This window comes from Hylaeus anthracinus, unplaced genomic scaffold (assembly GCF_026225885.1).
Source record: "Hylaeus anthracinus isolate JK02 unplaced genomic scaffold, UHH_iyHylAnth1.0_haploid 3, whole genome shotgun sequence".
Taxonomy (NCBI): Eukaryota; Metazoa; Arthropoda; class Insecta; order Hymenoptera; family Colletidae; genus Hylaeus; species Hylaeus anthracinus.
In genome coordinates, this window is record NW_026535284.1 from 12,227,458 (window position 1) to 12,239,617 (window position 12,160).

General features: G+C 46.1%; 1 protein-coding gene and 1 long non-coding RNA gene across 7 annotated transcripts in view; one reads left to right on the forward strand and one right to left on the reverse strand.

Annotated features, from left to right (window-relative positions):
• Positions 1-12,160, forward strand: part of LOC128893980 (nephrin-like) — a 348,887-nt gene that overhangs the window by 107,167 nt on the left and 229,560 nt on the right. The gene's annotated exons all lie outside the window — the stretch shown is intronic.
• Positions 1,586-12,160, reverse strand: part of LOC128893988 (uncharacterized) — a 73,268-nt gene continuing 62,693 nt past the window's right edge. For both annotated transcript variants that reach the window (XR_008461442.1, XR_008461443.1), the window contains exons 3-4: positions 1,832-1,935; positions 1,586-1,671 (exon numbers count right to left, since the gene is read on the reverse strand). This is a non-coding gene — a long non-coding RNA (uncharacterized LOC128893988). The remainder of the gene's footprint in view (positions 1,672-1,831; positions 1,936-12,160) is intronic.

The window sequence follows — 12,160 nt, forward strand, 5'->3', positions numbered from 1 at the left end:
CATACTAACTTCTCATAATTTTCCAAGATATTCCCTATACTTTGCCTACTAATTCCTCAAAATTTCCCAAGATAATATTCCCTATAGAAAAAAGTTGAGCGATTGATTTGTCTTGAACGCTTTACCTTGTCTTATCTGCCCTCTTACACGTATTGAAATCGAATGGATTGAATTAATTGCATTGTCGTCGAGCCGCCAACTATGGTATCGATCTCTTCGAGGGATTGCGTTCGAGCAACGACAATGACACTTAAGCTTTTGCCACTCGGCGAGCTCCTTGTGTCAGGGATTACAAACTCATTAAACGTTGTAGGTGTGGTAACCACCCACGCGAAGTGTCGGGCGTTCGAAATACACTGAATTATTCAGGGTGTGCATTTGTCGCCGTCAGATGCGGACAAAGCGGCTTAATTAGTGCAATTATTACTTGGGTCCGACTTCTGGCGTTGTTGCGCTACTTTGACGCGAACTTTAGGTTAAGATATACCGAATTGTGTGGAACATTACGCTTCATGAAAAAGGACCATCGTCGGTTACTTTTAATCGAAGCTCGGTCGAAAATTTGATAGGGGAATGTTCGGTTAAACGCGAAAATCCGGAATAAATGAGCCAGAATCATCCTAAACAGTATATACGTATCTTTAATTTGAGTAACCTATTGAAGAACTTGGCTCGGTGCACTTCAAAGCGGTGCCGAAAGTCACTAATGCCAGAAACTTACTGTGTCTTACTAAATACACCTACTGTATCCGTTATTTACTGCTACATAATTAACATACACGTATGTATATCATGAATACATTTATACTTATAAGACTGAGGATTTCGTCCAATCGCTGATTATGGGATTATGTTAATCCCTCTGGTGCCAATCGCTGGAGTTGGCTCACGCTGAAGAAACACAACCAATGATGGGGACGATTTCTGATCGCGTATCCCCAACATAAATTCCAACACTAAGCCTAGAATGACTGCGCTGGTAAACGGCGAAAAATATGTAGCAGCCAAGTCCACGATTCGAGAACCAGGCGCAAACTTGTTCTGCGAAAATATTATCTTTGTCGTCCTTATCGGGCTTACACGAGTGATTTCGATGCCGCGCTCGAGGATCCACCGTATGCCTGTAAGCCCGCAGTTCGCTGCTTCCAATAGCAATATTTACTCTGCGACGTGCAAGCCCTAATGTTTCGCGTGTCTGAACACCCTATCGTCGTGTCTATTTTATTCTATTTTAATCCACTCATTTGACGTCTTTCTGCGCGGATACGTTGCGGTGCAAAGGCAGTAAATGGCCCGCCAAGAGTTGTTAATACTGCAATCTAGAAAAAAAAGATTTGTATGTTAGTAGAATAGAGCGATATGTACAATAGAATAAATATAGGATAGGACACCGTGAAATCTGTGTGACTTATACTGATTTATATACTGTGATTTGAATTATTGTTGTAGAACTACATTATGTACTTAATGCTTCAATAAATTATAAAAACAGAAACGATCATTGCTTTGATTCATTTATATGTATACCTTCATCTCCTCGTCGCTGTGCCAAGGAGAATGAATCATCAATGATAAATGTTGATGAATGTTAATCATCAAGGTAAGCGCAGCACAGCGATTAAAGGGTCGAAGCAGACAGGTAATCGAACAATCGGAGCCGAATGTTGCGACCTACGAAGCAAAGGGAGAAATTCGATGAAGCTAGTTCGATCAATGTGTGGGGAGAAAGGGGGGTTGAAGCGCGATTAAACGCGAGCATGAAATTCGAAACGTAGCTGGGCCGCATACTGGCGAATTAAAAGCGCTTTAATGATCAAAGTAGAGAACTTACGTGCTCCACATTCCTCTTAATGCGGATTAAACAGCGCAGGACGATTCGGATATGAAGGGCTCGACACAGAAATCAAATTGTGAGTCCGGTTTCTCGAGAAAATCCTGCAAATCAATTAATAATACGAAGGTATGATGAAAAATGTGCGTGTCTTTTATTTTACAAGTCGGTTATAAATAATATGTTCAACATTAAAAAATATGAAAATTTAGGAAAGATGGTACGCTATTTTGCATTAAAATCTGAAACGATTCAAGCTCACACTTTTCTCGCAAAAAAAATTTTCAAAGAAAGAGAGTCAGCAGAGTTGCAATTCCCGCTGAATGCCACATACGTATAACGGAAGTACAATTTAGTCCCGAGTGCGATTTAAGAGCCATTAAGCCACGCTTAATCGATGCAACCTCCATTCAGAGGCATCTCCAACAAGATACGCGAGACTTTACGAGCTACGAGAATATCGTTCGTCGCGAGCGTTTCCGGCTAGCCTAAGTCTTTCCTACTCTTTCCATAAAGCAGGAACGGAGGACGCCCTGTACGGCGTTGTTACGAGGAGAACTTGGACCACGACCGGTCAAAGCACGTTGTTTCTCTACCCTTCGCAGATCCGCCGTCGCCGCGGCGAAACACGAAAGTGTTGACGACTGAAAAGCGCGGCGCGGCGCGCACTTTGTGCTTACTTGGCTAGGTCTGCTTCCAGCCCCCGCATATTTTCCTTTTTAAAGCTGTCGAAAATTTACGCCACCTTGGACTGTACGCCCTCTACCCGAGGCTGGCTTTTATTACGAAATTTCTCGGCTTCGCGGTAATACTCGCTCGAGAGGGTAAGGGGGGAAAAGGGAATTCGGAAACGAGCCAATTAGAGCATGAAACTGGGGAAAGTACTCCAGGACGCGCGATTGAGGCCTTCAAAGAGGGACAAGAGCGTTGGAAGAAATGGGAAGGCTCGAAGAACGGTGGGAAATACTTTTATTATATTGTGGCCGATCTGAAGATTATGCAGGTCGCGACACTAGCGTAAAAATATATTTTTTGGTAGATTCATAAATCTGACAGCATCTTAATGCGTAGTAGCCCTCCCTTACCTTTAAAACTGACGGAAGACGAAGTTAGACAGTAGACTTATCGACGTGTATTCTCGTGTACACGTGGTTCGCAGACTAAATCGAGTCCATTTTGCCCCTGCTCCCGAAGACTGATTCGAAACACACATCGTAAAGACCGCGTATACGAAAGGCGCCGGTGCAAACGGGCCACTCGTCGAAGTAGAGAAACTCGACGAGGTTGAAGTTGGAGTAGCGAAGAGGCCCGAGTGCTCGGCTTTCTTCCACAAGAAACGAAATAATGCGAGAGCTTTCTGGCACGTCCCCGCAAAGTAGACCTCTCGAAAGTTTTTCCCCGAAGAAAGCCAAGGGAAAAAGGGCGGTCCATCGCGGGCGAAGGGCGAGTCAAACCGAATTAGACTACTAGGGCCGTACCGGACGAGGTCAACGTAAAAAAAAATTACAAACGACTCGACGCTCCTTTCGTCCGAGTTTGACGAATAAGCGTCTTCCTCGGACACAAAAGGTTCTTCGTCATCCTTTTCAAATAGCTCTCTGATTAAAACTCCAGCCGTCGGCTACTGTTCGCGGCCTTCTTCCCTGGTCTGTCCCCCTTTTCCTGTCTAGCCTCGTTTAAACCTTGGCCACCCGTTAGCTGGACTCGTTCGACTCGTGGGTCGAACAATCTCGTGGAAAAATGTTTAACGGCGGAACGCGGACCGCGCATCCCTGTAATTAGAACGTTTCCGCTTCATAGGGAGTCGCTTCCTCTGCCCCGGGTCTTCATTCACTCTTTGATCCATTCAGACGACGGCTCTTTCTCCAGAGCCCCCGTCGTCTTCCTTCTGCATCCTTGCCTTCGCCCTTTTCAAGCTTATTCCGCAGCACCCTTTCGTTGCGCTGCTCTCCGGCGAAGACCGACATCGCGGGGTTAAATAAATCCTATTTACGTCCGCGCGCACCGCTAAGACCAACGCGGACGAGTTATAAATTAGTGGACGGTTTATTTCGTTTTTGCCGCAGCTCAGCCGGATGAAAAGAAATCCGTTCTTCTGCCTCGAAGGTTTCCGTGACATTGCCTCGGAAAACTGACGAGGGACATCGCGGAAGGGGAAAAACTGTATCGGGATGACTGTAGCAATGGGGCGCGCAACTACAGTCAGCCTCAGAAATATTCGCACCCCCTATGTCTATTAAAGAAATTTGTCTAAATTAAATAACAGATTTATTGTTCTCAAATAAATATTTCTATGTAATATACATACGTGTACACTTTTATTTGTGTACATACTTGTAACGAAACGTTTATTTGGGAACGTAAAACCTGTCAATTAATTTAGACAAATTTCTTCAACAGATATAAACGGTACGAATATTTATTGAACTGACTGTATTTAAAATTGTGACCCGATAACATCGAGATTCCCTTCAACCAAGCTTTTTCCGTGTCCCAACAATTGCAACTATGCGATGATTGTGAATCCCCGATACGGCAGCAAAATGCAAATCGATTCTCACAAAAGAAACGAGTTCCACATGCTTCACAGGCACTCCTCGTACGGAGTGAAAGAGAATCACCGTAAAAAAGTAATTAGCCCTCGTCGGGTGTCGTTCGGAGGCGGGGGTCGTCGATACGCAGATTAAGCAGAAAAGGGGGTCGCCCCGTCCGCATTCCATTAAACCAGTCCCCTCAAAGGAAGTACCGAGTACGAGTTTCGAAGCGAGCGGAGATCCAGTTAAAAGGCACGGACGATGTCGTTGCATTTGGCTCCTTTACCGGCGTGTTTCCTGGTTCGTGTTTTCTGCCAGGGCCCTCTCCCTCTCCTCGGCGAGTCCCGCTACGCGATTCCAGCAAACAATTTTCCCTCCTGTGCGCGTCACCCCCGTCCCCCAGGCCTCTCTATCCCTCTCTAAGCGACGCGCAGCCTCGCTCTCACGCTTCCTGGTTCCATTCAAAGTCCACGGGCAAAACGGTTACTGGAATCGTACTTGTTGAGCCGCTTAATGGGTCTGAGAGCATCGCGAAAGTTGCTCCTGCAATTTTTCACTCGGCTAAGTCTCCCGAAACTCCATTCGATTCCAGATTGCTCGACTTGTTCGAAGTTTGTCGCACCGGTACCCGGCTGGTTTCCCTCCTGCGCCCCTCCCACGTCCCGCAGGCCGTATCCATAGTCGGTCTCCAACCCTTCGCACCGGTGTCCCATTTCCTCGGCCCTCTCGACCCTTTGGGCGACCTCCCCCGTCCTTCCCTGGCTTCCTACGCGATAACCAACTGTGCTTAAAGGGGTACCTCTTGGCTCAGATAGCGCTGATCATCGCCAATTTTTTCTGACTACGCCATACATGTAAGATACACGTAAGGTACATGTCCTGTAAGTATATACTTTCGATCAAATTCTTGAAAAATGCAGGAGATGAGTTCAGCCACATGGTGGGGTGAGTTTTCCGTTCCCTAGTGATCAGGACGTGTTCATCTATATAGTCAGTTCCATAAGTATTCGTATCTTTTATGTTTATTGAAGACATTTGTCTAAATTTTATAAAAATGGAAATACCCTTTTTTGGACACTGTATAAAGTGTAGTCCTTTCTTAGGAAATCTCAGACCTCAATGACTGGTGACTCTTATGCCATCTCGTTATAACTCACCCCATCCGCGAAGATGCAAACCACCCCCCCACGAGAAAAGAATTCCAAATTTTTTGACGTCGTCGAGGTAACCCTCCAATATATCGCGTAACGACGAGGAGCCCCTGATGAAGAAGCATCTCGCAGGGCTGCGTTTCGCGTCGCGAAATTGCATTCTTTCGCATTTAATTTCACCTGGCGTTCCCATGCACGCGAAACGCCGACGTTTATTAACGCGTCGAGCGTGCGCACGATTACCTGCAACCCTCGCACGGTTGCACGTCGAACCGACGAGCGACACTTTTATTCGTCGCGACGTCGAGGATCTCTAAACTCGAATAACTTGGAAAGCAAGGTGGAACCGTTGCGATTATCTCGCGAAATTGCCTTCTTCTGTATTTGCATCCGTCGCTTTGAGCGAGTTGATTTTATCATTGATATTTTATGTAAATATCTGGCGCGGAGGAGCTGGCAGTCCCGCACTTCTGCTCGGGAGAAGTCGTGAGCGCCGATAGAGTTCGCGTACGCGCGTGTCGGGTTGCGAAACACAACTTTAAGCAGGGAAACTTTATCGCGGGATAACTTCCGAAAGAATGAATCCTGTCATTGGTATTCGAGACGACGGAGGACTGGGTCCTTCGTGAGGAATCGACTTCCGTGCCATTTTCTATTGCTTCATGCAACTAGGTTTGGTATAATCATAATTTCTATGCAGGTATATTAAAATACCTATAGTTTGAGTCAATATTCATATCGATCCAATGATTTCTTCCCACAGGAAAAAGTATACAAGGGTACAAAGTAGTTTTCTAGCGGAACAAGGCTACTCCGGGACTCCCAGAGGAATGAAAACCCGCACGCGAGTTGAAGTTGTTAATTTCGATAACTTCTCGACGAACAGGCGAGCAATGGACGCCTGAATGGAACATCTGGCGCGGTCGCGGCACCGTTCACGCGCATCGAACTCGCCAGTAATGAAGCTCGCCTGCTTTAATCGGGGAAGCGAGACTTGACCGTTCTGTTTTCGTGTCGTAGGAGATTCGGCGCAAGCAACCGGCTCCCACGCCACCCACGCGGTCTCGCAAAAACCGACCACCGCGAGCCCCGCGCTCTGATACCGACTAGCAGCGAACATGTTGAAAGCATTAGGAAGTTTCTTGCGCCACGGCCGAGAGAAATTAGAGGCAATCATTCTCGGCTTAACCGATGCACGATTCGAACGGTTTTGCCCCGTGCCCACCCTACGAGGTTATCCAACCCCTTCTAATAACACCAACATCCTAGAACCGTTTACCACCTAGCCCCGAAATCGATGACTCGCCGAACCGTCGACCCATTACCATGCGCTCACATATGAATCGCGACTCTGACAAGCGTCGTTAACTGCTCCGGATATCTTTATATATTAAAGGATACCGTGCAACACCTGGATACGTTATTAAACGGCTGAATTTGAAGAGAAGACTCGTAGGAGCATTCAATGCATGAAATATTCTAAGGGATTCTTCTAATTTTAACCCTTTAAGACCTTGTGTAATTTGTAATTTAATTTTTTGGGGTTAACTTGAACTAATATAAGTATTAAAGAAATAAAAAGAAAAATTCCAATAGGACATTCATAATTTGTCAGACATTTTTTAATTTTGTATCCTAAATTTACCAATTAAAAAATATAATACACCCATGCTACAGTAACACGCTACGTGCTACACCTGCGCTAATAACTCTCCCATCTGATCCTGTATAAATGTATGCTACCACCCACTGCCACCCGTTGCTACCATTTGCTCATCCACATTAGTCAAGGAACTGCGACTCGCGTTCAGGCGCTGTGGTCAGCCCTGGTGCTACCAGTCGCCGAAAGATAATTACTCAACACTGTCCACATTCTCCTTACTCATGCCAGCGAACCCCCTTAACTCGAAACTGATCTCCCACCTCGGAGTCCATTTGCATACCGTAACCAGCGATTCGTCTTGGCCAGGTTTCGACGTTTCGCCTTTTTCGTCAGGTAGATCGAACAGGACCGCGCCGAAACACAACGTCGACCAGCAGAAGGAGACCGCGATAAGGAATGACGAATAGAACGGCGGTGCGCGTTAATAGTATATAAATATTCAAAGGGAACGAGCGGCGTTCCACGACGCCGTTGTTAATGACCGAAGCTCGCTCGATAAACGGAGCGTCTCTGCCGCGCTCGTGATACAATAGGCCAGCGTTTCTCATGACCTACTCCGGGGAACGGACTGAATATGCTGCCGGACCTCGGACTATTAATTCCACATTAAATTACGTGTAACATCCCCTACTCAATTTCCGCGGCATCGTGCGTGTTATTAAATTTAGGTTACACGATCGTGGCGTTCATCAATTCTCATTTTACCTTTGGGAGAAGCAAGGAGAGATTTCGTGGGTATCTTCTTCGCGTAGGGGTAGTTTCGAAAGTGGAGTTATTTCCATCGAATAGCCAATCTTGCCTTGAAAAAAAAAAAAAAAGAATCGAAGTTCCACCCCAAAGTGTCCTAGGGAAGTATGAGAAACCCTGGTATAGGCGGTGGGTCGTTTGGCTGTAACGTAACATTGCGGCGGCGCTGAGGTAACGAGAAAGACACCGGAACGAACGAGCCGGAAATAAAGGCTGCCCGTTACAGCTCGTCACCGAGGCAGATTATGACGAGCCGGTATGGTCCGACGTGGAACGAAAAGAGCCTCGCCGACTGCCTCTGGAAACGTGGAAAGCGTGAAAGATCGCTTTCCTGTGCGAAAGTACTTTCCATTTAATCGCAAAGTGGCCCCCCTCCACCCCTCCCGTGTCGGCCCCTCGAGGCTCTCCCCTGCTGATTCAATGAGAAAATGAAATTAACTATTTTGTCTCCCCCAAGCGGACTTTACGTTAGGCGCAATTACGCCTCGCAGGAGCATCTTAAAACATCTTTTTTCTCTCTTTTCGCGAGCAGTCTCGGAGGCAAGATCCCCGTCGAATCCGCGTGGCCGTTCGCGTTCGCGAAACTGCGCGCTCCACGGTCCAAAGAACTTTGTGAAATTATGCAGGCGTCCGCCCACTTCTTTCGCACTTTTATTCTCGGGGACGTCTGCTAATTTTTACGGACACGCCGTCGCTGGATTCGTAACGAGATTCGGTACGTGGGGTGGAACGAGCCTTTGTTCATCTTCGAATGAAAATACGGGAATCCATTTTTGAGATTAGCTCTCCTGGACGTAAGGAGGTTACGTCGCGGTGGGAGACTCGTTCGTCGCCGGTAACGACCGTCGGTCTTAATCGTCGTGTAAAAATGACGACGCTACTGAACGATCTCGCGCAACATGCAGTATTTTTGCACAGTACTTTAATTTAACACCGTGTACAATACTTTTGCCATTAATTAATATTTAATTCCATGTAGATTCCAATCAGATATATTCCATGACGTTTGTGTTTTATTTATAAGTGAAATCCCTCTTGGATGTTATTCAATTTCTACACCGTGTTTACCTAAATGTGTTCTTTTTCCCTCAAACCACCGTTTATAATTGGTCTTGCACGCCACGCACAGTAGATACATATCTTATTTTCTATCGCCCATGTCAGCGTGAAAACAGTAGCATGCCTTGGATCTTCGGTTTCGCAATTATTATCCACATTTCAACCTAACTCTCCCGACCCCTCCTCCCGCGAACGCGCAACGACTGTATTTACTTTTAATTACAACGATTCGACCTACAATTGCATCGACGGTTCAGTGCTTCCCGACGCTTTACCCGCCTGTCAAGGACCCCGATAATATCGAGTCTGGAATAAAATTATAACCGCGAGAGGCTTTCTACGTGACTCAATTAGAAGCGCGTAAATACCGGTCGACGGTGCCGTCGACGACGGAACGTTAACGTTGGAGCGTCTCGGCCCAAAAACCAGACCGGTGTTTACCTGAATTCCGCGAGTTAGCTCACCAGTCTTCTCAATTCCCGCCACCACGATTTACTTACTCTTTCCCGTTCCGGTTTCACCGAAAGGCGAGTATTCCCGGCTCAACCCCTCTCCTTCGAATCCCCACCTTGTTAAGAATTCAATTTACGAGTATCGCGAATGCACTTTTGCTCCCCGAGGTGTTTACACTGCGTTGTCATAAATAATTATGAGCATCTCCAACTACTCCCGGCGACCACTGATCATAACTCGTTCGAGGGGGAATTATTTCGTCCGGAATAAACAGAACTGGTATTGACTCGACTGATTCGCGTGCTCCTTTCTGCATCTACATTGCCGAGATTTTATGTACGCTTCGTGTCATCGTGGATAAAATTAATTGTTCCTTGGTACCGCGAATACGTTCGCGTTTCAAATAACAACCCGTGTGCTATCGATCCAGGGCACCTGATAATACTGTGGTATCGGGTTCTCCATATATTACTTTATCCATCTGGTTATTTTACATTCGCCATCTTTCCTATTCTAACTCGATTTTATTTCTTATTCTTTCTGAAAATGGCACTAAGGTCCGTATTACTATGTCACTCGAGATTTCTGCCCGTCTAATAGCTACGCCCGTCCCTAGCTTCACCACTGTCGCTCGATTTCAGCTTTCCGCGGCTCTATTTCCGTCCGCATCTGCCAATCTACGCGCGTGCAGCTCGTCTCTTTCGTACGCGTTCCCTTTCACCGAGCGACTCTCTCACTCGTCGCTCTATTTCGCACTGTATTTGCCACTCTATCGCGCAGTGCTCGCTGTCTGGCTGTCCCTTCTCTCTCGGAAGCGAGCGCCAGCAAGTTCGTTTCCGTATCGCTGGCGTCGCGACGCGGCAGATGCGAGCACGTGCATCCTGCGCCAGCAGGGAACACGCGCGTGCTTTTCGCCTACGTCGCGCGCGAATCGATCATTTCCCGCACTGAACGTCAAGAATTTTGTTCGAATTAAATCATGTTGCAATCTTGGGAGACTTTTTTTCCAAATGAGAGATGTTTCAGTCATAATTTTGAAGAAAGAGAAGTGATATACGAGCCGTTCACTGCACAAATCGATAACTCCACCAGTCACATACAAATTGTCGCATTACTGACGATTACTTTTTGGCTATTCTATCTTATTAAGTTTATACACCGTTGCATGAAAGCCACATCTGTATTTATGCATTCTACGATATTTATTTGAATTTATATTATAAAGGGAATTTTAAAAAAGCAATGCACGTTATTTCATCGCATTTCTCAACTTTTTGTTTCATGGAGTTAATCGATTTGTGCAATGAACGGCTCATATACAGAATATTTACGGTATTAATATTTCTCTGGTTAGAACAGAAAGGAATAAATACATATACCCCGATTTTCACGCTCCTGTACTATTTATGCGAATAATACTAAAGTATCGATTCGATCCTCCTGCATTTGCAAAGTCTCTAGCGCCCATTCCAACGGTAGGATCGCCGAGGGGGTGCAGCTGGTGATTTTCCGTTAGAGAGGGAAACGAATTAACGTTGCAGACGGTACAAGAAAATTGGGTGTGCAAATCCTTCTTTTATTCCTTTCAGCGCGCCCAATAGCCGCATTTCCCCGCGAAACGAAAATTTCGCTCATGGAAGAAATTCTCGGTCGGGGGCTACTTTTGCGTGCAAATTCGCGACGCCGCTCGATAGATACCCCCAGCCAGGCAATTTTCCGTACAGCTGCCCGACGCCGTCTGACAGACCGTTAAACGCTCGTATTAGTTTATGGAAATAACAAGCGCGAGCCGAGTCGATACGTAGGGAAATCGCGCGGTACAAACGGCGTACAATGTCACGTCGTGTCAGGAATATCGAGGCTGCGGATAAAGCGGACGTGGACGCATGTGTGCGCCGCGTAGCCAGGGGCGAACCTATCCTGGTAACTAATAAACAATGCACCGCGTACGAGCGTCCCTAGGAGTTCCGCGGTTATGAATCTTTTAATTTAACTGTCCTCCAGAAGTAGGGAAGAATGACACTTTGATGCAAATTGATATCTGTTGACTTTCTTTATGTTTAATTACTGTGTATGCATGCAAGTAACGAGAGAAAATATGCTATTGTCTCATTTTTTCAATGAAGTTAATTATCTATGGATTTAATATAATGAATGTTCCATTGTTTCGATTTGAAATTCAAAATGAAATCCAGGTGATTCTCGATCCGTCACTGCGTGCAGCCGTCGGGAAAACAGGACTGTCCGTTGGCACGCGTTATGCCTACGCGGAATGAGTCGTGACGTTATCACCGGCGATAGAATTAATTATTGGAAAGCGGCGGACGGTCAATTATTCGTGGTTTTAATTAGCACAAGCGCCGGACGGAACGCTTCAACCGCCCGATCGAACGTTGTCGTTTTCAAGCGAGCTACAATGTCATCCGCACGGAACATCATCCGCCGCGTTTCCCTCGCAACCGAGTAACTTTGGGAACCGACTCGGTTCGACGTTCATGCCTAATTAATCGCGTCTGTCAGGTCATAACCAATGTCAATACTCGTCAGCCATACAAAAAAAATAATCTCGAACTGTTCTTGGCGTTACTTTCAACAGATTTAGGCCTTCGTCAGAAACTAACTGTATTTCGTTACTAACTATGAACAATATTTTACTTTGATACCGCGATGACAGTATTACCAATGAATTCGCGAGGTACTCAGGATGAAAACGAGATCACAC